The sequence below is a fragment of the Coturnix japonica genome, chromosome 8, assembly GCF_054131305.1.
Source record: "Coturnix japonica strain WE chromosome 8, WE-NBRP24, whole genome shotgun sequence".
Classification (NCBI taxonomy): Eukaryota; Metazoa; Chordata; class Aves; order Galliformes; family Phasianidae; genus Coturnix; species Coturnix japonica.
In genome coordinates, this window is record NC_140670.1 from 15013890 (window position 1) to 15040123 (window position 26234).

Sequence of the window (26234 nt, forward strand, 5' to 3'; positions counted from 1 at the left end):
GTTGTGAAATCTGGTGTCTTCTTACAGTGGAGTTTTTGTTTCCTGCATCTGGTTTTGAAAAATTGGATATACCAGGTTTGTAAAAGCGTCACATTGAGTAAGGCATCGTCTGGTCACCTTGCTGCTCTCGGCTGTTCTACTTTCGTTTGGAAGTGCGTGGTCTTATCAGTCTGCAGCTCAGCCTCTGTTTAGCAGCACAGTGTGGTGCGCCAGGCTGAGCGGTGGCACATGGCAGAGGCTCTTTTCCCTACTAGAGCTTGTGGTCAGAGACTAGTCAAAATAGTGGTCAACGCCGAAAGAAGGAAAACAGAAAAATCTGGCTGAAAAATAAGTAGGATATTTTGCCTTACTTACAATTCTTCTTCGATCTTTTTTTTTTTTTTTTTTTTTTTTTTTTTTCCACTTTTAGATAATTTCTGGTGGATTAAATTATTCCTCTGGCCTGAAGAGTCACAGATGCGTTTTTGCATCCTCCAGGGTTCTAGCAAGCATGCAAAAGTGGATTAAAGTCAAAGCACCAGAATCAGATCTGCTTCACTGTAATTTCCTGAACTGGAAACTGCAGTAATGCAGATGTTGTAGTGGATACTGTACATGGCCAGAGAACATGCAGAAGATGTTGCTGCCATACACTGTCAGGTAGACATATTTACATGATGTTTCTTCTCTCCTCAGGTTGGTGGAGTTTTCACTCAGTCTGCATCTGATATAACACAGCTCTTCTTAGACTGTGCGTATGCAAGGTAAGGAAGAATTGATATCAAAGATAATTTTGGCCTGAGAAGCATGGTGGACAGAATTCCTATGTTGTGATTCATTTGTTCAGTATGTTTATAAAAGTCATAAGAATACTTTTCTGTGACTTAGGATATTAATCTGTTTCTACATTATTATAGTCTAATGCTTCCTTGATTGCTGTTTATGGAATGTTATAAAGTACAAGTAATCAACAGAAGCTGAGTAGTGACTCTTTGTGTTTTCAAGCCTGTGTTACCTGTGAGGTGATTTTATTTTTCTTGGTATTGTCACTGTATCATAAATCTTAGAATCCATGCTGTATATCTGTAGAGCTGTATGTTAGTACTGAAGTGCATCAGCACTTCCTTGTACAGATGGTAAGGCTGTGATACAGAAGGAAAACTGAAGTCAGCTTGTCTAGCTCTAGGGCAAGGTGCTGGTTAGGAATGGCTGTAACAACTTGTGTGCTGTAGCTGTTAGTACATTAGGCCTAAGGTTGTTTTAGATTTTAGCCTTTTTCGCTTTTTTGTTTGATACAATATGCTTTTCTTCTGTACGCGGTTCTTCAAGAAGTAAGGATACAAAAATGAAGCAGTAAGCTTCTCCAGAGTGCACCAGTAGTTATTTTTGGCAGTTGTTTTCTGTATTTCAAAAATGTTTTAAGTGACTTTATCCTCCAAACTTCTGTGGGATGACTGTGCATGAGATAGGGAACTGTCACAAGTTCCTTCCCATTTGTTGCATTGATATTCATGTTCTTCCAAGCACGAGTGCATCATGTACTTACCCGGCCTTTCTTAAATTACAGAGTAGTAGATCTGTAATGCTGGATAAAGTCCTGCTCTATTCAGGGCATGTGGGAATGATTCTGAGGCTGTTGTGAAACAAAACACTAAGTCATGCACATCATTGAAAGATTGAGTTTTGGAATGAATATTTGCAGCGTACTGCCAGAATAGAAAAGCTTCTTGCATGTTTGTGTCTTCGTTCTCCAGATGTCTTAATTCTTTCCTTCCTAATCTCACTTCTCTGTTCTTCTGTTTCCCCTCTGTAATCTGGATAGCTTAGCGGAAATGAGGACAACTAAAACAAAAAGTCTTAGCACAGCATAAGAGTTAAAGCATTCTTTGTGGTTGCTAGAGTCAGCTCCTGGAGTGTAATGTCAGAGCAATCGATTTAATTTCTCATCATCTTCTGGGAACAGTGGTGGTAATAAGAGATTATGACTTTTTATCTTCCAAGCATTCCCTCAGATATACATCCCTGCTAGCTTCTTATCAATTGCTGTGATGGACCATGTCTGGTACCAGAAAGCATACATCTTCCAGGCCTTTGGGATATGCTCATTTCATGTTTCTGAGTACTGCTTCAGGTAATCAGTATGCTTTGAAAGGGGAGGATTAGTAATGAACAGTCACACTTTAGGATTGGCTTTTTGTGTAGCTCTTTGTGTTTGATGTGTCTACCTGTTCCTGGATTGGCATTAGTCGTCACTGAGTGTGGTGTTCCATCACTTGGGACAGGCATTGCAGAGTTCGCCATGATTCAGCTAATTTGATTTTTAGCAGAACAGGACTATCTATGTTAAATTTTGAAGTTTTGTGTCACTTTTTGGCAGGGATGGACTCCTTTATCTTCCTGATATCATGCTGCAGAGGAATTGCAGGGACAGTAATATCTGTGCTTACTGTATAAGGTTGGCAACTGTGTCAGGAGGTGATTTGTGCCTTTATCCAGTGTTCCTTAATAGAACAGGGTGCAGCCCCCACACCTTTCTGCAGAAGGTTTTATAGGATGGCAGCAACTACTGGCATTGCAACATGTGGGCTTTGGTTCTATGTCTTGTGAATTCTTCTGGCCTGCGGAGTGCTGAAACCAGGACTTGATGGTCCTTGTGGGTCCCTTTCATCTCAGGATGTTCTATGATTGATTGCAAGTGAGGGGAAGTCATTGGTCAGCCAAGTCATTAGCTTGGTAGGTGGGACAGATGACTGAAGAGGTTGAATTGTGGCCTTAGTGAGTGGGTAAGGAATGGATATTCTTCTGATGGATAATGATGATCTTACAGATCCTTCAGCCTCAACCTTCCCACAGAATTATCATGTTGACAGGAAGGGGCTATGATTTCTCTTTACGATTTCCCTCTTTGTTTCTGTGCCCGTTCCTTTCTTTTTCTTTATAGTTTTTCTTTAAAGAAGTAACATAAAACCTCCTTTGAAATTTTCATATTTTTAATAAAATGAAAGGGAGGTGCATAGGAGCCTCATTCATCACCTTTTGTCACCAGACTTGATTTGACATCTGAGACTACAGGAAAACTTTGGCGAGTTCAATGATTCCCGTGTGGGGGTAATAAGAGAGAAAAAAGCTGTCAGTTGAAAGCAGCAGGAGCTGCATTAGCAAATATAAATTAAACAGATGGCTAAGATACTACAGCTGTCGCATAGAAGCTCCAGGAAGATCTTTAGCTTAAAACTGCAGGAGGCTATTTTGAAAAGAAAGATGAAAACAACAACAAAGCGAACTTTAGTGTGACGAAAGAGACAATAGAGGCATTCAGATGACTATATGGGGCTGATTTTTTTTCTTCACCTCTTTGCATCTTATGACTCTAAAATTAATTCAGGATCAGCTTTTCTATGGTCATGTTGCAGATTTCCATACAGTGGGTTTGTTTACTAGTTTGGATATAGGTTTTAGTAGTCTTGTGAGAGGTACTGGCACGGGCATACATCCCAGGGAGGCAGAAATGTGACACATTCTATACCATTTTGGTCCTCAACTATTTGTTTTACAGCTTTTTCAAGAAACATATCTTATTGAATAATTGTTTTTAAATAAAGTGTGTGTGGAAATGAAATGTTAGAAGTGATGATATTTTGCTAAAGGTGGCACCTGCATTTTAAATGTTCTGCATATTTCATCTAAAGATAGTCTTTTTCTGATCAACTTTCAGCTACAGAGTAACTGCTCCCTTCCTTTGCAAAAGAAATCACAAACCAGCATATAGGTGTGCTGTTGTTTAACAGATGAGGGCAAATGGAATCTCCATGCTGTTTTTAGAAGCCAAAAGACAAGTAGTTTCCAAAATACTGTGTATATATATTTTCCTCAGTTAGGACTGCTGATTTGTCTTAGATACTTTGCATGTAATCAGAGACTGATCTGCTGCCTTCCCTTCAAAGATAGGTGAAGAAATGAACTGTAAAATAAATGCAGCTGCCTTTAAAGCCCCCTATTTTGCAATCCAAGAAATAGCACATGCAGATGAATATCTGGACTTGCTGATCAGTCCCCCATTCAGTTTGTGTTTGCATTTTACTTCAAAAAGAACAAAACAGTGTATTTATGGTTGACTTTTAAAACACTGCTTAATATGCAAGAAATTCTTGATTTTGGGTTGTACTGCAGCCCTTTGTGCAAAATGAATACATCTTCAGTTGTGTATTTTTTTCCCAGTTGTGTTATTTACCATAGAACCCTGCTTGCAGGTAGCTCTACATCTGTACTTCATCTGTAGGCTTCTCATGTAACTCTGCATTTCTCTTGTGATTGCAGCTTCATACTTCAGTATAGAACGATACTGCTGATAATGTCAAGTATCTGTCATTTCTATTCTGGAATTTTCAGTTCTACCCCTACAGAAACTTTGGAGTGGTTGCGAAACTTAAGAAAAGTAAGAGCAAAAAGAACCCTTAGCATTCTATTCCCCTTCTAACACAGAGAAGTGGAAGAAAAAAGGTTGGCCTTGAAGTGTATTTGAACTTTAAAATGATAAATGTGGGATATCTGTCACTTGTGGTGGGACATTTCTGAGTAGGTGACCTTCCACCGGGAAGCCTGGCCTCAGCCTCCACATATTTGCTGTTCCATGACACGCTCAGCAAGGAAGCAGTTTTGCGTAGCCAGAGCCCGATTCATACAGAAACATTACACGCTTGACTCTGCAAATTCTCCGTCAGCTCTGTTCCTGGGAAGGAACCAAGGAATCAGTCGGTGTGATCAGAGGCCAAAGCAGGGGTACGAGGCAGGAAGAAGAAGGAAAGAGCTGAAACAGAGAATTAACTGAAATGGGAAGAAACAGTGGGCAGGACAGCTTTCCTTTTAAAGGTGGATAACCTTAAATTTTTCTACTGAGTATTCCAAAGACAAGAATGAACTTATTTAGCTGGAAGTGTAGTAACTGTGTAATGCTTGCTTCTGTACTTGATCTTCATGTAAACCTTTTTGGTTGTATCATAAGGGGATGCTGTGGAGGATGGAGGGGTAGCATGGCTGCCATGCTGTGGAGTGTGCAAATAGAGTGTGTTCTGACCTACGGCACAGAGCTAGTGAGGAGAATCTTTTCTATGGATTTTAAAAGTGGGCTGTGACATAAATTCTCATGTCATTTAAAGTGTTAATATCTAACTTGCAATTGATTAGGAGCAGCTGCTTACATGCAAAATTTATGCTAGTGGGAAGAGGAAACATGATCCAGTTTTTATTCTATGCTCTCATGACAAGAAAGTACTTAACTGAATGCAAGGAAGTCCAACAGTTTAGTACTACAGCTTTGGCATATGGCTTAGCTGACTGCACAGCTTTCTTGTTGTTTGGCTCTCATCTGAACCTTGTCATTTCTGGCCTTGGCTCAAAAAAAACAAGTCTGGTCTTTTGGTTAGTGATGTTCTGCATCTTACATAGATGGATACTTCAGTGACTGAGTAAACATTGTGGAGAACATGTAACAATTAGAAATGACTACTTCTTATGCTTATTGTTTGAGAGATGTCACATAAATAATTCTTAGGTAAAACAGCACATTGAGTAGTTCTGTGAGCGGAGGATTCTATACTGCTAATGTGGTAAATAAGACATTGCTGACTAATTTATTGTAGCTAATTTGTCTTAATAGCGGAGAAGATGAAGTTTCATGTTTTGCTTTAAAGTAGATTTCGCTTTACCTTTCAATGGAAAGCAATTGAGTACTGCACAAATCTTGTTAATGAAACCCATCTTTCAAATAGAAAACATTTTCTATATTGTAAAGTAACTTACTTTTCTTACCTGTAGCAATTTCTATGTTTGGATTTCAAACTCCATTCCAGGTTCTAGCACGTCTGAACTCAATTAGTTTTTTTATAACATTTAGTTAGTTTCTGACCTGAAATATAGCTCTACCATACTGTGTTAAACCATTGTGTATGTGAGTGCTGGAAGACTGCTACTGTAGATAGATACGGACACATCCATTGGGAAAAAAAGTATAGTGATATATGGGGAAGAAGCCTTCCAGAAACATGAGAGAGATGAGCTTCCTTCCCTTCTGTAAGCAAACCCTTAGGTGATAAGAATGTCTGTAGACTTCCAGCAAGATGTGGGAATGTTAGAAAACAAAATGTAAACACTCTACTTGCTGCTATTTCAGACTCAGGGTGACTAAATATGTCTAGAAAGAAAATGGCTACTGGTCATTTGGGAACTTGACATTGCGGCACCTCTCCACCTTTATTAGGGTACAAATAACAACTGGGCACTTCATATTGCTGTAAGCTTGCATGAGGAAGCTGGGGTTTTGAAGAGAAGATAGTAATAATAGCATGTTTAAAAAATGACATAAACTACTTTCTTGTACTGCAGATTGTTCATTACAGTCATAAAAATCCTTTCTAGGCCTTCATTCTGGCTCCGTTAGTATTCCATTCTTTTCCTTTTGGCAGAACATAACTGACCATGGCTTTATCTTAATGCATTTTATTTTTTAGCTTCTTGCTACAAAGAAGAAAAACAATAATCCCCAAATTATTTTTTTTTCCAAAAAAAAGTCAAGTATATTGCTGTTAAAGGGGTCTCTTCACAGAGGGCCTTGTTGCTTCTAGCTAATTCACATGAATAAATGAGTGCAGAGAATTTGTATTGTGGAAACGATAAATGCACATCTTTATCTGCAGTATCCAAAATGCACTGACCAGAATTAGCATTCAGGGCTTTGCTGGCATAGCCATGATTTGTTTAGATTCTGCAGAAATTACCTTTGTTGATATACAATATCCTGCCCAGTTTGATGCGACTGAAAATGTGCTGCTGCCAGTAAAATATTTTTTTTTCTTTTTTTTTTTTCAGGGAACTGGTATTAGCAGTTCTGGCAAAATAACCATTTTGCCTGAGTAAACCACATCTCGACTAGGCAGATTTGTTAGTATAGCTATTTTAGCAAAGCCTTTCTACTGTAGAAAAGACCTTATTGATAATACTCTGAGGTTCCCACAGTAGATGAAAGGCACAATACAAAGGGCTTTACAAACATGAATTAAGCTTCACAACACCCTTGTAAAATAAATCATTCTTCTAGCTTGCTAGTGTCTAGTTTCTTTTAATATGAGATGTTTTATGGGGATAAGAAGGAAGACAGGAAGACTCAGAGTTGGGGGAATTAATGCCTGGTAGCACTGTAGCATTGATAAGCTAAACGCATTTCTAACCTTTTGGAATCCTCTGATATCTCTGTCTGAGGTTTAAAACATCCCAGTATTTTGGAGTGTCAAAACTCCAAAACCAGCTGGTTACTGGTTTTGCCTGATCTTTGATAGTATGAGTAGTTACAGTGTTTGTACTTGGCAGTTCCTTTCATCTTGAAAACCTGTAGCTGGCTTTTGTGTATGTGATGTTCTCATTAATACTGTGTTTAACTACAGTTCTGTCTGACTAAACCACAGACTGTGTGATCGTGTAGTTCTGGGTATGAACAGGTTATGCAGTTTGGGGATCTCAAAGGGAATGGGAAGACAAATAGAACTACGTTTATGCACAAGAGTAGCTTTAAAGTCTAGTGATTCAAAAGATGTTTCATATTGATGTTGCGTATGTGGTCTTACTTCAGACATTTTTACATGTTAATTATCACGCCGTCTTTAATTATATGATTAATTATATGATTGCATTCTATTTATTCCCTTTCATCTTCTAGAGAATAAGGAACAGAAGAACTCTGCCAGGATGTAGGTTAGTTTTCTCTTTTACCATTCACCAGCATCACTTCTGAATTCAGCCTGTGAATTCTTGGGGCAGGCCCATGCATTTCAGTAGTCCTCTGTCATACACCGTGTTCTGGATTCTGTATTAATATGCCTATCAGAAATTTAAGCAATCTGCAATTTATCCTCTTCCTAGTTCCAAACATGAGTAAATGTTTTCAAAAACAAGGTACCTTTCCGCACTAAGTGTAGTGAGGGACTTACTTTTGAAAAGCTGGCACTGATCCCCTAAATTCTGAGAGATAATGGAGACATCTAGGCTGAGTCTGTTCCCTGTCCTAACCCTCCCTGCATGTTAGAGGAAGTTCCAATATCTGTTTGCCAGTGTGCTTGATCCTTCCAGAGCTGTGTGATCTATTAGTATTTTTGTGCTCTGTTTCCGCAGCAACAGCACACTTTCTCTGCCCTCCCCTTCTGCCCCCCCCCCCAAAGGTGGCTGTTGCTTTGAGAATTGGACTTGTGTAAAAGCTTGGCCTTGGCCTTCTTGTCTTTGTGCTGGCATGGGTCATGAGAGGGGTGCAGAGAACGTGACCGTCGCTGAAGCTGCCCTAGTTATGGAGTGTCAGTGGAATAAGCGAGTCCTACTTAATTGTGGGTTTCAGTGTTACAAAAATGATTGTGTTGAAAAGGTTGGCTCAGTCTAAGCTATGTGAATGAAAGTCTTGAAACTGACCTTAGCAGTGATCATTTTAGCTCTTTGTGCATGTTCCTGTAATGATGCAGGACTTATGTCTTCTTCATGCATGTGCTCATATGGAGTACAAAACCAGATGTGCGTTCTTCTGTGCAGCTGCTCATAGACATTTCTTTTGTGCATGTTACATTAATAAGCCTAGTCTTCTGTCAAAGTGTTCATTGTAGTATTGTAGGGAAGGGAAATGCTGTGTTTAATTGCTCCACTGAAATAGGAAATAAACATTATACTACCTCTTTTCTTATGTTAAAATGTGGCACCTTCTGTGGGTAGCAAGACTCTTTCGAACTCAGGTACACGTACCAGTCTAATCATTTTCTGCTGCCTGGAAGACCAGCGAGCTTTCAATTTGTGAAGTATCTCCATAGGTCAGTTATTTGCCCCTTGTTATTGTTTAAAGGGGATGTGAACAGAAACAGCATATGACTTGATACCATACAAGTATATAATTAATATTGGATTCTGGAATTTTCCTTCCTTTACAAGTGAATAAAGCACAGTGTGAAGAACTGTACGGTGTTGAACGCACACATAACAATGTCATGTATTTACAAAGACAAACTATCATGTATTAATTCCTAGTTATAAACACATCTAGATATGTTAAAGATTTCATAGTTTGAAAATGAAGACTGTTTCAGTACTGAACCTTTTAAAAATGATGTCAAGTCTTGCATCACTTGATTTCAGATCTATTTCTGATTATATATGGCTCTTACTGACAGCACGCTGAAGAAACTGCACATTTTACTTTGAGAACTTGTTTATTAAAAGACCAGGGTATAAAATTCCACAACTGTTTAACATTCAGTAATTTACCATTAAGCTGCTTGACACGTTAAAATTTATGTTAATACTATCTTGATTAAATGGCAGTCATTATCACACAGTGTGATTTGGCCAAATCAGTTTCTTAACAGATGTCTCAATGAAGGAGCCATCCTACTATAGCATGTCCCAGTTGAGTGTGTTGTGTTAATATTTTGCACTTATATGGCATCTTTCATTTCAGAGCACTTCGCACAACCATGATGGATACTGGGAAAGCAGATTAGGTTAATATTATGACCAAAGCAAATTTGTAGCTGTAAAGAGCTACAGGACATTTTGTAACTTCAACAGTTGTCTTGCAGTACAGTTTTTAATGTATGACACAGTCTACTTGCGTACTTCACTCCATGGAGCTCTGTTTACATAGCTTGCAGAAGGTCTGAGTTAACCCTCTAAAGGTTGGAACAGGTGCCTCTGGAGATGCAAAATATTTCCAACCTCAGCTCTGAACTACTTTTAAGTAATCTTTTGCAGCCAGTCTTAGATTCTTCAGTGCTCTTCATGCCTTTCCTCTTTCATTTTCCATTAAAGTTGTTTTATTGACCTAGAATATAGTTGTGATTTCCTTTCTTTCCCTTAAATTACTGTTTTGTGCCTACTTGCAGCATCACTGAAAACATACAGACTGTGCCAGAGTAACTGGTAATTCAAATACAGAAGATAGCCTTTTCTGTATGCAGAGTTAGGCTCACAACTATGAGTAAAGACATTTCTCCTTATGTCCTCACCATTTGCTTTTATATATTTTATTACTGCAGTTTACATATGTAGAGAAAGCTAATCCCAGTTATAATTGTGCATATGCAAATCTAAGGATTTTTTTTCTATATTCAGTTTCTGTGCCTGTAATGCATTTTCCAGCTTCCATTTTACAGCCTCTTCAGCATTTGTAAATTGTGTTATAGTTGTAATATAGTGCAAAGCAAATAAAAAAAAAAAACTCTAAGCAAGTCACTGCCTAATTTTTTTCTGCTAAAGAATTAGACAAATCACATTTAACATTTACTTAATGATTACATTTATTGATCGTATTTTACAGATACCGTAACTGAGAGCAGACACTGAAGGCAATTTGCCCAAGATCCTAGTATTTCCTGTAATTCTGGTTGTGTTTTCCTGATTTGATTTGGAATATCCAATTAAGAACGATATGTAATTTCATAGACGTGTGATGTATCAAGTTTGTGGCTCATCTGATAACATTCAGACTCACCATTTCCCTCTGCTCTGTGCACCTGGCTGGATTTCCTTGTAACTGCAACTCATTTTATTGTCAAATTTTCCCAAACTTAATATGAAATGAGTCATGTGTTAAGGTCAATGGCCATGTTGTATTATGAGATAGTTCAGTTGGATCTCAGCCATTCTTGGAAGAGATGAGTACTTTTTCCAAGTTTTAAAACTATTTCTTGCATTTTTGAGTCTTTAAATAATTCAGAGATGGGGAGGGAAGGGAATTTATTTAAATGAAGGTTGTAATATTTCATTACTGAAGGCAAATGTTAGAGAAGCTGAGGAGCAATGGGGAGCAGGCCATGTTGAGGGCATGGTTTTGTAATGATGTCAGTCACTGTGCATGTAGTGTGCAGTGCAGGAAGGGCTGTTTGTTTGTCTGTTTGTTTTCAGAGAACTGCTAGTCGTAGGCCCAGCTGGTTGCCCATTCTGAATGCAAGCTGAAGATCTGCTGTTAGTAGCCATAACATATAAGCTACTTTTCCTTGACAATAATGTAGCAATAAGCTACATTTCTTTGACAGTGTTTTGCAGGTAGCAGATTCCCTTCTCCAAGCCTACTCTCTGTTGTTTGGGCTGTGAAATGAGTGGAGGAGTGGGACTGTGGCTATGCAGCTTCTGCCTCCTTTGGCAGTGCTTGTTGGGGTCAGCTGGGTAAGCTGGCTGGCTTACCAGGGTCTGCAGAGCTCTCCCCTCCTGACCCCTCTGACTCCTCAGTCCCTGCAGTCTGTTGGTGGCACTGCCCATGGGGAGCTGCTAGCTGTGAGAGAGCTTTGGGTTTGATTTAGTGCTGGTGCTATAACGTTTAATGGAAGTGAAAGATACGGCAAGTGAGAACTGGTGAGAGAATCCATAGAAGCCTTTCTGAGGCATTAATGGTCCTCCTAGTGGAGTCCTCTTACATTATTCATGCCCTTTGAGCCAAGCTGAGCACTCTGCACTCTTATAGTAGAAGGTAAAAGGAAATTAACCCTGTGGTGATATATTGAAAGTTTCTTGTCAAAGTAATAATTTTGACAGCGTGCTGAGGGAATCGAAGCATATCTGAACGGGGAAAAAACATATTTCAACTCTGAACTAAGGTAAGAGTGCTCAAGAGTACTCTGCAGGGAAGAAATGCAAAGAGCACTTGAACTTATGTACAAGGTCCTGAGGTCCCTCTGTAGCTTTCCTTTCCTCATGAAGTATGTCTTCCAAGTATCAAAAGGTACACCTTGTAGCTGCAAGATGAGCTAGTGCTCTAAGCTTTCCAGCTGATGCTTTGCCATAGAAGACTTTGGCGTGTTTGGATTGACTGTAGTCTCCAAGTCTTCTCAATGATTCGTAGATCACATACCAGAAATCTATAATTCCAGCCTGGTTACAGTAGATGTTGCTGTGTTTATGATTGTTTCTTTGAGCCTGTGTGCTTTTTCTTAGGCAAACCCCTCGTGTTTAGAGTTCTTGTTTTTTCCTGTTTCTATCACATCTTCTCTTGCCTCCTGTTTTTAACTTATCCCATTGTTATGTACAGTTGGACTGTGTGCTCAAGGGAGCTTTTAGGAAGGGCTCAGAAACATGAGGCTTTTAATGCAATGGATCTATATAGGTAATTGATCTGGGATATTTGTGCTGAGGAGGACTCTTATATCCAGCTTTTACTCCCTGTCCATTGCCCAGCTCCTCTGAGGTTTGACAGCAAGTATCCAGAATGTAAAACAGATTATGGCAAACAAGCAGAGAATGACCTCACTCAGCAGCTAAGAGCAACTTTGGGAAGGGAGCAGAGAAGGTAACTGTAAATAGTGTTCTCTGCTGGTGCACAAACTTTGATTTACTGTATGTACCTTTTGTAGGTAGGACTGAAATATGTTACTTTGGAGGCAGGAAAAGAGAATTCACAGTGGAAAAATCAGTATCCATGCCAAGCACTGAATGACTTCTGAGCACAGAACACAGGTGAGCCCAGTGCTTTCACAGGCTTATTCCTCCTTTTTACTTTTCCTCTTATAAAAAAATCACGGTCAGGGGTGATGTGTTAAATGTTGTTATCTAGAAGCTAAGCTGTATGACTTTTATGTAAAATAGCATTCTGCAAATTTAACTTTGGAAAGCATGTGTTGTATGGGCTGGAGGGAGTTGCTTTGTTTGTACCAAGAATTTATTTGTGTCATGAATTTGATGCATTTGCCACCTGACATAAATCTTAATGATAATTCGGTTAAAAGTGCTTGGAATGAAGAGCCTTAGTGCACAGTGTATGTCTCTAGAAATTAAAGTTATTGGGGTGTCAGCAATAAAAAACAAAAAGAAAGATGATGCACAAAACACAGCAATTATTAGTGCTAAACTGGGTTATTGTAACCTCCTCATAAGAGGGCTCTTTAGGATGGAGTGAGAGAAAATAATAGCTGTGAAGACTTGTGAAGGTTGTCCTTCTAGGACTGTGCTCTTGATTGTGTAGCTTTGTAGCTGCATGAAAAATGAGCTGTTGCTGTTTTACCCATTCAAGGCTGCTGAGCATTTCTTTTTGCTGACAGATACAGCTGGATACTTTTGAAATCCAAATGTTACTAATGGAGGCTTTTGGGTGATGCTGAGAAACTGTATTGAAAGTTTTGTCTTATATTTGGAGTATGCTGAACATTTAATAGTTAAGCAGTTAAATCTTCAGCATTGTTCATTTAGGGCATATCTTTACAACCACTGCTGTGATAGCAGATAATTTCTTTAACGTGGTATTGTTGCTACGGTGTCAATCAGTATATGTGATCTGTAACGAATTGCAGTGAAAAAGATGCCAGAAGACCCAAAAAGTCTCCTTGGAAGGGCATTGGCAGTCTAGGTTTTTCCACTGCCTGCCTGTGTAATCTTATGAGGCAGAGTTTTTGTAGCATATCTGCTCTTTTTTTTAATTTCGTGAATGATTTCTGTATTGCTTTATAGGGAAGTTCCGTCCTTCTGTAGGTAATACTTGCAAATTCCTTATATGCTGCCAGTTTAAAGAAACCTCGGTTACAGTCTCTTTAAAATGACACAAGGCGGTGCAGTCAGGCAGGAGCCCCGTGCCCGCCCCCAGCACAGTCAGCAGTGGTGGGGTCCCCGTTTACCTCTGCACACCGGCAGGAAAGCCTCGCTGGGATTTCAGTTCAGCTGCCAGGTCCTTCCCATGGCAATTGGGAGGCTGCCCGCAGAGCTGTGAGGGGTAAGGTGCCAGGCGGGGACTTGAAACAAAGAAGCTATGTGCTTAGCCTCCATTGCAGTCTGTAAATGGGGAAAGTGATTGGGAAATAGAAAGCAGTAGTCAGAGGATGAGAAAGCAGACACGCACCACTCCTCTGTCAGAAGAAGTGTGACAGGAAAGTCTTGCTCTGGAGAACAGGTAAGCATTGCCTGGGAAAAACAGGGGAGGGACTGCAGAGCCTGAGTTTCACATGAAGCATGCTGGCTCCGTTTGGGTGTTCAGTGTGCCTGCTATGCTTAATAATGTCGGTATTTGTAGAGTTCTAAGCAGGCTTTGAAATTAGAGCTATGTGGAGGTAAGGTAGAGGCCAGTGTGTTGCAACTGTTGGCTGAGAATTGATAACAACTTGGTGTACTTTTTTATTTTTAAGCTATTTGACCAAAAAGGAAGTCTAGGAATATGGTTTTCAATTGATAATTTAAAATTTATTGCACTTTGTGGTAAAAATCAGCGCATGGCAGAATGCTGTTGTTTTTCTGCATCCATATTATTATTCTTCATGGCCTAATTGAAACATGTGAAATAAAACTATACTCTCATGTATGCAGAGAAGTATGTAATTCCTGTTTTCAGACTTTGAACCATGATTGTAAATTTCTTCCAGGTAAAAGGGAAATGAGCATCTCTCATTCAAACTGGTGTGAACACATAATGGCTGTGCTTGGGAAACTGGTAGGGACCAGCACTTTACACAGCAGCTCCTGCAGGCACTGGCAGCAGTGAAACAGAGGAAATTTCTAAAAGTTGTGAAGCCAGTGGTAGACAAGCCCAGCACTGCTTATATGGAAGGAATTGGTTCAGAAGATGTTATCTTCTGTTAGGTTTGCTTGCTCATGACATACCTCCTCACTGTTTTCCCACCTCTGAACTTCCAGGACTGTTTTCATTTGCAGGTGGGGCTCCCTTCCCTTATGTTTGCCCTAGGAGGCTGTATGAGAGACAATAGCAAAGCATCTGAGAAACACAGACGGGTGTATTGCTTGTATTGTTGAGAGAGTTTTATAGCACTTGGGATGGTGATTGCTGGAGGCACAGCACTGCTTCCCACAGTTTAAGATATAGTTGAGTGGAGATTGCACTGGAATGGAAAGGCCAGTAGGAGAGAGCACTTCAGAGTGGCTAAAGTGGGGAAAAAAAATAACCAGTGTTTGACTGGAATGTGTGTACATAATTAGTAGGAAAAGCTGCTCTTACATATATATATTTTTGTGTGTTTCCATGGGGGAAACTGCTTTCAGCTATCTGTAATTTTGCATATATTCCTATTGGGACAGTAGAATGTGCAAATATAAACCATTCTTGATAACAAATCTTTGGCACATGATTTGTCTGTCCCTTCAGATGTAATGTACACAGTCCTTCCTTTCAGTCAGAGGCTACAGAAACCAGCTTCATGTTAATCTTGAATGCAGCAGTGCCTGGAGCAGCCTCAGCCAGGACCCCTGTCTGCACACTGTGACACTGTGAGCTTTGGGCACAGGCCTCAAGCTCAGACTTGGGTATTCAATCATCATGGGTTGTAGCCTGAGTAGTGTGGTGGGTGTGCCTGTCTCTTCTTTTGTCTCCAACCTTGTTTTCTGAATAAGCATTGAAACTACACAGTAGGTGATGTGTCTCCTGTCCTTTCCTGTCCTGGTCTCCTTTTGCTCCTGACTGGACCCTTGAATGGCCATTGAACCTAATTCATCACTCACCTTGTCTATAACTGTCCGTGTATTTCATCACCAACATGCAGCTTTGCTTGGAAAGTTCAGATACAGTGGGTCTACACCGCATGATTGTAGTCTGAGGTCACCCCCAGCTTCTTGTTCATCCTCCCTTGATGCATCTAGCCCTTGAGGTACCATCAGACTATGAGGCATTGTGCCAAATGAGTTGTTTCTGGTGGAATAGCTACTGTCCTGATCCCTATCCCCTCTGAAGCTGAAACAGTTGGAAAGGTCATGAGAGCGCAAGGTTAGAGTGTTTCTTTTTTTGATGGAGGTATTTTATTTTCGCAGGTGTCCCAGCTGACCACACAGTGCTGGTGAACAGCGCATGGCAAACAGCCAAAGTCCCATTCTGTATCTCCTATCTCCCTATACTTTTTGTAGGACCAGCAATAGGAGATAGTGGTGGTGGCCACTGTTTCTTGTTGCTGGTGTGGATTTATGAAATTAAATGGATGCAAAGTGAGGGGAACAGCTTATACAGCAGCAGGCATAAAGCCATCAGGCAGAATTTGCCTGTTTCCTGCCTGTTGTTTTTTCTTAATGCAAGCTCCTTGCATCCAGATTTCATTCACTTCAAACCTTTGTATGTCTGTGTACATATATGTAACTTTTCAACTTCTCAAGCAGCTGTTGCTGAAGAAAGAGGCTGTACTGCTGGTACCAAAACATTTTCAAGTATGTCTGTCCTTACCATTCAGTTACAGTAGAAATGTTAAGGTATATGAATTAAGGACTGGAGCAGTTAAGAAAAGAATATGGCTTTTAGATTAATACTGTTCTTATGTGGGAACTTCAAGGAAAAGTGTTAAGAATTTATATTGGTAGAGCTGTCTGAAACATTTTTCACACTATATCATTTTATGCTCTCTAGAAGATCAAGAGGACTATCCAGAAAATGATTGCTGCTGAAGTTTGGCTGATCATTTTCCAGCTTTGCTTAAGTATTTAATATATTAATAAGGGTAATGGAGAGATCACAGAATGTATATCTGAAATAGATCTGTTACTCTAACCCAGTTCACTGCTCTGGTATATTTTGCATTCAGAGGTCATTTATTTCCATCAGAGGGGGATGAATATAACATATTGCTGGTGCTTCTACGTGTCACTCTTTCACCTTGTCGGAGACATGCTTAACGTGATTTTGGCAATAATTCTGTTGCTAATTCTCTTGGTTGTTTCTAGTTCCTATCTGCTGTACAGCATCCTTAATGCTAAATTCAAGATGGCATCTGTGTTCTTGTGTGTTCTTCTGTATAGCTTTTTTTCCTGTACCTTCACTACTGTGGTTGCGGGAGGACATTTATATTTTGGTTCATATCTTGCATTTTTCACCGTAGTCTTGCTGAGTACCTACATCCGCTGTTAGAACAATGCTTGTTCCCAGTTGGAGGACTACTTAAAGTAGCAAGGCTCAATGAAGATATTCTCTGTTGACGGTCCATTTAGTCTTCATAGCTTTCATTAGAGACCTCAGCCATTTTGTTTTCATATGGCCATTATCTGATTTTGCTGTTATGCTGGGAGTGTTTTGAAGTTCTGAAACTCCAACTGTTTGTTTTCCTGTGTTTATATAGTCTTCTTTTCCATTAGAGCTTGAGAGGGGGAAAAAAGCTTCCTTTTTGGTCACTACCCATTACTCAAGCCTGTAACTGGAATTAATACAGAACTTTGCAGGTAGGTCTGTTTGTCTGCACTGTAACCATGTATTTTTTTTTGTTCCCATTATTTTTCTGAGAGAAAAAAGCAATGTCCTCACTCTCTTGCCTGAGAAAATGCTGCATTTCTGCTGCCATTGCCATTTGGAAATTTGCTGCCAACATCACTTCTTAGACCCAGTGTTTTGAATGTACTGCCCCTTCCTTTATACTCTATTATTCCTAAATTAAAAGAATAAGTAATAAATCATCTTTTTTGTGGCACCATGTAGCTTGTCCTGTCTCAGGTCAGCAATAACAGCCTCCACCCCTAACTTCATAAGCTGTCAAAGTTATTACCTTCTTGTGTTGCTACTCATGCTTAGGAAGGACTCTCAAGAAATGTTCAAAATACCTCCAAAAACAAACAAACAAACAAAAAAAATTTCAAAAAATAAGAGCACTCTTCCAGGCTTTTTTCTCATCTTTTGTTGCAGCTTTACCTATATATATTTCTGTTTTCTCTCTTCTTATCTTTAAACTACACACTCTTCTTTTTTCTGCATGTGTATGTTACACTTCATAAGACTTTACATCACTGTGACTGCAGTGGTGTAATTTACAAACATGTTCTGCCTGCAGAAGAAACCACTGCTTTTATGTCTCTTCCAATGCATGCAGATCAGAGCATCTTTCCATCAAGATTCAAAGTCCTTCTGTTACCAGCTTTTACTGTTTAAGAAAAAAGATGTGTAGAAGGTGATTAATTTACACTTTTCCTGGATGTTTATTGTGAGCCTTCAGGAGCAGAAAACGTGTGCCTTGTAGCAGACGAGCTTTGGTGCTTTGTGATGTTTATTAATATTAATTCAGATATGCTTATGATAAATATTAGTATTTTATGCTATTTTTGACATCATTGTTAGTGTCAGATGAGGACTAGCAGCTAATGGTGTATATTGTAGAAGTTATGTAATCTCAAATCAGCCAGTTTTTTTTCCCCTATGCCTTTACTGCTTTCAGTAAAGCAGAAACTACACAATGTAGTTTCATTGTGTTTCTGAGTTTCACTGTGTGTTCCCCTGTTCTTTTGTTAGGAGAACAAATTAGTAGCTCTTAATCTGTTTGGTTTCTCCTCTTTGAATCTTTTGGACTTTGTGTCTTTCTTGAACCCATCTCCTTTGTTATTTTGAGAGAGAGAGTGCAAGCAGACTTTACATTGTTTTCTTTGTTATTTCTTCTCAAGCAATTTCAATCCATGACTTCCATGTTCTGCTGTTGTTATAGGGTAAAGAACTGACCAGTGTGTCAGAGGGGAGATAATTCTTTTTCTACTTCTCACCTTTTAATTCCTTATACAAGTTTATTTAACTTAAGTTGCACTTTACTGTCACTATTGAGCACACAGCGCAATAAAGGAAGGTGTCTGTTTTTTCCTTTTTTTTTTTTTTAAAGTTAGTAATTAATTAACAACCATTTATATACGTATGTTTACATAAACAGTGAGTGTTTATAATTTCCACATTTCAGTACCTTGCTTTTAATAACTTTAAATAGAATGTAGCATTCTGTTTCTTCTTCCTGGTCCAGTTCTTGTGAAGGGAATATATATGTAAATTATTGTTTGGATTACAATTGGTTTGTGTTGCCTAAGTACATTGTCTCCTCATCACAGGTCATGTGCAAGCTGTTTTGGGTGCTTTGTGAATACAACACACACACACACACAAAATCCTTCATTTCAACTCATTTTCTAGCCGAAGAAGTCAGATTTTATTAATCTAAAGCTCACAGTGCCATCATTTTATCTGCTTCAGATCACATTTGCTACTACAAGTCTTTAAAATTAATTTTTCTACCGTTAGTTTGATTAGATCAAATAGATATATTTGCTGTTCGCTGGTGTTACAATTTTATCAGCTGTTACTGACAATTGCTTAGTGTCAGTGTTACATGACAGTTCTCATGAATTTTTCTATCTTCTATTTTGTACAATGGTTTGTGTAATTGAAGGTTGTTTCCATATGGATTAGATTGTTTTTCTCTTAATAGTGAATGTTTGCATTAGAGTCTTAGTAATCTTCTGCATATTACAAACGTTTTCCTACCTAATTAATGTGATAGGTTCTCTGGTTTGTAACTCACCGTGATCGCAGTCCATGATTCGTCTTTCTACTGTGCTTTGGTTTTGCATGTTTCATCATTATTCTCTTACATGGAAGAGTAATTTTGTGTCTTTCTCACACCTTTTGTGATTCTACATCTGGCTGTTGTGCCCCAGATGTTTCTGGTCTAAAACTGGGACAGAAATTAACCCTCAAATGTTATCTTTTACCGCTTTAGTAGGATCCAGTGTATGAAGATGTTCTTGACAAGGGAGAAGTTTTGAAAGGGGCTGGGGCTAAGTGACAGCTCTGTCATTTCCATGTCCCTCTTCTGTGGAGGCTTTCTGGATAACAGTGGGCTGCTCGGATAAACCAGTTGTCCAACTGTGTCTTCCCCCATTTTCTTTTAGCACCTACCTTGTGGGCGTTACTTTGTACTGCTCTGTCCATAGCCAGCTTACAACAGTGTCTGTCTGCTACTTGCTTAGGGCTTATTGTCCTCTTGTCAGCAATTGTGCATTACTTCCATACCCCAGTTTCAAGACCTGCTGTTGTCTTTAGGGCTTGCTTGCTTGTGTCAGGTTGGCTATAGAGCTGGTGATTGTTACAAGAAGTCTCAAGGATGCAAATGAGTAACTGGTGGTAGGAGATAGTTGAGAGGAAAAACCTAAGGGACAAGTCCTTTCTCTAGAGGTTTTTGGGTGTTTTTTCCCCAGTTTTACCAGTATCTTCATCTGTCAGCATGCTGTGTAATGGGGAATTCTTTGATGCTTGCTGGAGCAGAGGGTCGGTGGGATGGTTCTTCTGTTTTGTAGCAGCCAGATGTACAGTGTGATATGGGAATGTTTTGGTTTTTTTTCCTCCAGTGTTGGATTCCTATAGGTGTTGTTTGTCAGTATAGCTGTGAAGACAGATTCTTCATTGTCCTCTTCAGTTAATCTGTCCCAAGGAGCTGTTGCCTACATCTCTTATTTGGTGTCTGTGAAAGCCCAGGCAATCGTAGTGATGTAACTTCCATTTTTTTGTATGTGAGGGCTAGGGAAAGAGTTTCCTAGCTTGTAAGAACTTCGTCATGAGCTATTAATGTTCCTCTTGACTGATTGCTAAGGGTGCATCCAAATGAGAGGCTGGGCAGCAGCCTTAGCAGGGCAGGCAGCAGTCTGTTGGCAACCTGGGCCATTGCCATCTCAGACTGCGCTCCACCAGATCTCCCAGCTCCCTTGCACGGCCTACTTGGGTGCCCTCAGCCTCACAGGCTCCTTGTGCCTGTGCTTCTTGCTAGAACAAGCTCTCCCGCATCCTGGGAACTCCAGTAGATCACTGAACAGGAAAATGCAAAACGAAGTTCATGATGAAAAGCTTTACAGTTCCTTTCTCCCGCCCACCCCTGCTCTGTCTTGGGAATTTGCTGCCCTGCCCACACAGTGACCAGAGAGGAATCTGGAGGCATTTGCAAGATAATGCCATATCAGATGTTCCGTTCTCACACTTTCTGCTTGTATTTTCAAAGCTGTTTACATATTTCCTTTCATTTTGCATGAATAAGCACATCACTCTGAGACTAAAAAGGGGAAAATGCATTTACAAATGTGTGAAGCCACATAGCTGTAATAAATTGCTTTAATTACATATGGCATGTTTAGTTTCTGGAAGCCTGTTGTGCATGTCTGCCTCCAACAAGTAGCCTTTCCTGTTTGCTTGCTGCAGTTTACCAGGCTGGCTGTCCTCCCAAAATAATCCTCATTCAAATTCCGTGTTCTCCACTTGACAGACACTCACTGTGATCTTTATGATCCTCTGGTGTTCTGTACCAGCTCAGTGTTGCTCTGACAGTCAGCGTAAGGTAGAGACGAGATTTTTCTGGAGTAGGAATTTGGTATCTCATCATATTTTTAATGGATACCTTTTTAATCTGGTTTATAATTTTTTAAGAAAGGTGTAAAGTTAAAGCTGAAGGCAGAAATATCTCAATTGTAAGTTCAGTTTTTATGCAACAGGTGAGCACAGGTGGCTGTCATTTATATCATCCTCCTCAGGCAGTCATAACTCCTGGGTACTTGAGCAGTGTTGCTGCGTGCTTTCCTGTAGTCTGTTTGTCACAGTAAGTGCCATGCTCCTTCTGCATTCCTTTTGTTTATTGTTTGAGATGGTTTGGAAGTTTTGCTATCAACGTGCTTTGGCGTCTTTATTTTTGGTTGAAAAAAGCTACAGCAACATAAGGTAGAATTATACCTTCTTTACCTCTTGACTAAATAATATTTAACACCCTCTTTTCTTGTCCACTGTTATTTATATTTGACCTATATTTTTGTTTGCTTGTTTCAATCTAGAATTATGAGCATGCTTTTGAACTTTTTCACTCTTTTTATAGTTTTGGATTTGCCAAGCTCAAGTTGTTCTGTACAACAGCCAGAACTCAAGGTGTTGTGGAGTGAGGGAGGGTCTTACTTTAAAGACTGCCAACTTGAAGTTGAAAAGAAAGGTTAAAGAGAAGCTCTTTTATTTTCTGTTGATGCCTTCCTCTATCTGCAGTAGAAGAAAACTGTTCGGTGCTGTTGGGATTAAATGCAGAAGAGAACTGACAGTCAAATATTCTCTTCCTTTGGAGAATGATTTTTCAGAAGGCTCAGAATCAATACGGGGAGCTGAAGCAGCCCTTCACATTATGGTTACCTGTTAGTGTCTGTCTCGTGCCTTCAGCATTTTCTTAGGAGCTTCTGCCAGATTGATTCCAAATGTCAAAAGCTAACCTTTGTGCAGTCCTTCTCACAACTGCAGGACTGGTAATGTTCATCTGCTCCTCTGTTCATAGCACTCCATTTATGCAGAAGGGAGATAGTGGTTCAGGAAGAACAACTTTCTGTTGATGTTGCTGTGCTCTCAGGATATGATGACCATATTAATGAATTCATCAATCACAATAATCTGATTAAACTGATGAGGGAGAGGGAACCAACAGATGATACAAATAGATTATTTTAAGATATATGAGATACACAATTAGTGACTGACTCACTCAGCATTTAAATGGAAGCGTTACACAAGAGGTTTATGGGTAACGAACATAATAAATTATGTTGTGTCGTTCTTGTGAGAGGAAGGCTCATGTACTGCCACAGGGACCTGTAAATAAATCAATGGCAAAGTGCTGAATATAACAAGTATCATGTATGCATTACTTGAGGGTTTTTTTAGTGTAGATATGTATGGTACGTGCCTTTTGCTTGGTAGTGGAATATAATATGGACAGTAGTATGGTGAGGGAGATTAGCATGGGTTTTATGCCTTGTACAGGCACTTTGGCCAGGACCTGGTGAATGTGTTTTTAAGCACAGAGGATACTGATACTTGAGTAGGAAGGGAGTTGCCTCACGTCCCTGAGGTTTCAGGGGTCAATCCCCTGGAGTACAGAGATAATGGAAGGGAAGCTTTCTGTCAGGGAGCATATGTTTTTGTGACGATTACACTGTGTATAGATTAGGGCTTCTGGGAGGGAGGGAATGGAAAGATGTGCTTGGAACACAGGGCCATCTGCCAGTACCTTGGCATAGTCATTTCATTAATGAGAAACTTATTAGCTTGAGTCCAGCTGAGATAGACAAGAAGGGCAGTAGATAGGACAGAAATTGTCATCCAGTCACTGTTAAAATGGAGAAGAGACTGGTTTGATAAGCTATAAGATCTGATTTTGTTGAAAGAACTGTTCTTGTTCTACATGGTAAGAAAGTATTGAGCTTCATGCTGAAGAATGGTTTCCTTACTTTTGTGATACAGTATGGGATGTCCTTTGGTGCAGAAGTTATCTAACTTATCGTGTGTGTTGGAATTGATAAGAAGATATGGTGCTAGAAACAGGAAAGAAAAGTAATTTTTACTGAGAAACTGTTTTTGCATCAAATGATTGATGGTTGAAGGTCCGGTTGAAGGTGCTGTGTATTGAATATAGTATAACTCGTATCTGTGGTGTCAAAGGATTGCAGCTGGAAGACAGAGCTTATGAGAATGCCACGTTCTCATACTGGCTATGCCTGCAACCTCAGGAAGCTCAGTCTGGTCTGAGTTTCATGTGAGCCAAAAACACTGGGGTATCATGAGCAGGCAGAAAAGAGTGCTCTGGAGAAGCAGGCAGCAGTTAGGTGTCTGTGCACTCAGTGTCTCTTACCTCCAGTTCTGGGTTCTGCTTCTGCCCCAGTAAGTGTCTGTGTCTGTGTTCTATTCCTCAGCTTCCCTGTTCTGCAAGCCAAAAAAAAATTACCCTTTTCTAGTGAGATCTTTGCTATTATTTTGTGGACGTAGGACTTAAGTACTATTTCATTTAAACAGCTCTGCTTTTCTTTTGACAGATGAGTCAGACTTGAGTCAGGGTTGAGGTGAGATAGCAGAGCCATTGCCTGGAGAAAATAGTGGTTAGAAGTACTAACTGGTTTGAACATTGTTATTTGGGCAATGATTTCCGTTTTGTCTGCTTTCATGCTGCTCAGGTTGGATTGGTAGTTAAGCTGCAGGGTAAAAATCAAAAACAAAGTGTTTTCCATGAAAATCTCTATAATCTGCAACTGCCTGAGTCCACAGGAGAGTGGATGTTCTCAGGATCCAGTTGCAGGGGATATGCAATTCACAAGGAAGCCTAAATTGAAAGGGATTTGGTTAGTTGTTCATTCTACAAGTTCTCTTCTTGTACTGTGGAGGGGAGGAGATCAGTGAGATAAAAAATCTGTGTTATTACAGAGATAAGATCTGTGTTATTGCAGAGGTAAGAACGGGCAGTGATTGGGTCCCAAGGTGGAAGGATGGTTTTTTGATAGTAAAAATAAAAGAAACAATGGGGAAAAAATAATAATAAAACAACTTGGCTATGACTCATGTGTAATGCATAGATAGTTCCATGCAAAAAAGTGTATATATGTGTGTATATATATATATGTTATAATATTGCATGTCCTGGTGAGTTTATATCTAAATATATGTGTGCGTAGTAGCACAGCAAAAGTTTAAATCCTGATCTTGTGCTTGTTGAATTCACTGGAAATACTTCTGCTGGTTGTGCTGAACATTAGATCAAGTTCTCACGCTGATGTTGAGATGTTGTATAAAACTCCAGCAGTACTTACGCTTTTGCATAATTTTTTTCCACTTGCCTTAACACGCAGCATAGTTGATCCAAACTCTTAAAGAAAAAAAATGAGTCCTGCATACTGGGCCCTGCTGTTTCATCTCCTGAAACAATGATAGCATCGTACAGTGATAATCGTTAAATGCCATGTCACAAGCTTTTAACCTGACAGAACATGTCTTTTCTTTCTCAAGTAGTGCAAGAGTATCGCTGGTCCCACAAGGGCATGGTAGGTCAGGCTTTTGGCTCAGTCTGCGAATCTGAAAGGCTTTGCACTTAGTGAAGCCATAAAGAAACCTCCAGCTGGCTGGATGCCTCTTATAAGAACACAAGTGCGGCCTTATTCAGGGTGTTGCTCACACAAAGTTGTGTATGCTTCCATCTCTGGGGATGAGCAGAGTGGGAGGGGGGCCTTCAGCAACGTTCCAGTGAAGCCAGGAAAGTCAGATGTTTACATGAAAACACACAGAGTTTAATCACTATGAATCACTATTAATCACATCAAATCACTGTGGAAGGGTAAAACAAGAGGGAAGAGAGAGCAGGAAAGCAACAGAGAGCTTTTAACTTAAGGCTTGAAGAGAGGGTAAGAAGGGAAGCAGAAATTTTCGTTTCACTGTAAGCACAAAAGCTCCCTTAGCTGTGTATGTGGACTGTGAAATTGCAGAGCTCTGCGCAGTATTTCCCTTCCAGCAGCAGAGCACAGAGCTGAGTGTCTGCGCTGGGAGCGTTGTGCCCAGCTTTGCTTTAGTGCCTTTCTGGGTCAGTGGTTCTCAGACAATGCTGTACAGAGCTGCTTTAGTCTCGCTTCCATGAGTCAGTCTCTAAGTGCCCACACTTCCCCTTAAGATAACCCAGTGTCCTGGAGGATCCGCAGTCTTTTCTGACTAGCTAATCTCAAAGCATTTACGGTGTTCCTTGAACTTGGGTTGGTTGATCATGTGTACCTTTTTCAGATGCCATTCTTCCTGACAATTCAACCACAGTCCAATTGTTGACTTCAAAAGACCAAGTGAAAGGATGTAGCCAAGTCCTTGCACCTGTAGCACTGAAGGAATCGATACTCCTGACATTGTTCTTACACTACTCTTTAACTAGAACAATTTGTAGCATTGTCTCATGAAGAATAAGGAGAAAAGAATTACTGATCCATTAAAGTAATTTTTTTCCTTGTATAATAAAGGATCAAGTAACTGCATTGTTTGTTTTCTTTTAAAATGAGTTTGTATACAAGCTTGTTTTACCTCTGTGTCTCAGGAAATACAGAGGAAAAGGAATGGAAGGCAGAGCTGAAATAGTGCACTTAAGTGTTCTTCCAAACAAGCTCATATGGAAGTAGAGGGTCGGGTGTCTATTTTTGACTGAAGCAAGGCTTAACTATTATTTGAACGTTCATATAGCCAGCCTTGATGGTGACTGGGAGCCCCCAGGGAGGAGGGAGCAGTCTGTTCAACATTTGTTCATTCCTCGCCAGCTGGGTGCACCTGCAGTATTTGCCACCAGCAACCAGCTAGAGGAGGTGTTTTGGAAAGCAGCACCAGTCAGGAGCAGATCTTGAGCAAGGCATGGGGGAAGAGAAGAAAACTATCATACTCAGTGTGGGAAAGTTCCTGAAGGTCTGTTTGTGAGCATTAGCTAAGCTGAAATTGGGGCTGAAGAGTGGCTAAGTGTAAAGTGTTATTAGGTAAGAAGTTTTTATTTCTTCTTTCCCTTAACTCCTCCAAAGGCATCAGCTATTTCTCCTTCTTTTCTCTATTTCCATGTATGCAAATTTTCTTCTCTCACCTACTGAAAAAGACATGATGCACCTAATGAAAAAGGTATAGATACAGCTAATCTGCTAGCTAGTCTCTTGCAATTTGAGTTCAAGACATTGTATTCATTCTGCTCCCAAACTTAGCATTCATTCAGCTTTGTGCTGTTGCATCCAGG

At 39.9% G+C, this 26234-nt stretch overlaps 1 protein-coding gene across 5 annotated transcripts in view; it reads left to right on the plus strand.

Moving 5' to 3' along the window:
- Window positions 1-677: 677 nt before the first annotated feature.
- Window positions 678-26234, plus strand: part of NDST2 (N-deacetylase and N-sulfotransferase 2) — a 76988-nt gene continuing 51431 nt past the window's right edge. Inside the window, exons 1-2 of one of the 5 annotated variants that reach the window (XM_085554421.1) lie at window positions 678-743; window positions 12348-12450. The gene's annotated coding sequence lies outside the window, so the exon portion shown is untranslated. Of the gene's footprint in view, window positions 744-12347; window positions 12451-13543; window positions 13874-25788; window positions 25987-26234 lie in introns of those variants that run through there. The other 4 variants (XM_015866639.2, XM_015866642.3, XM_085554423.1 and 1 more) reach the window with 4 other exon arrangements.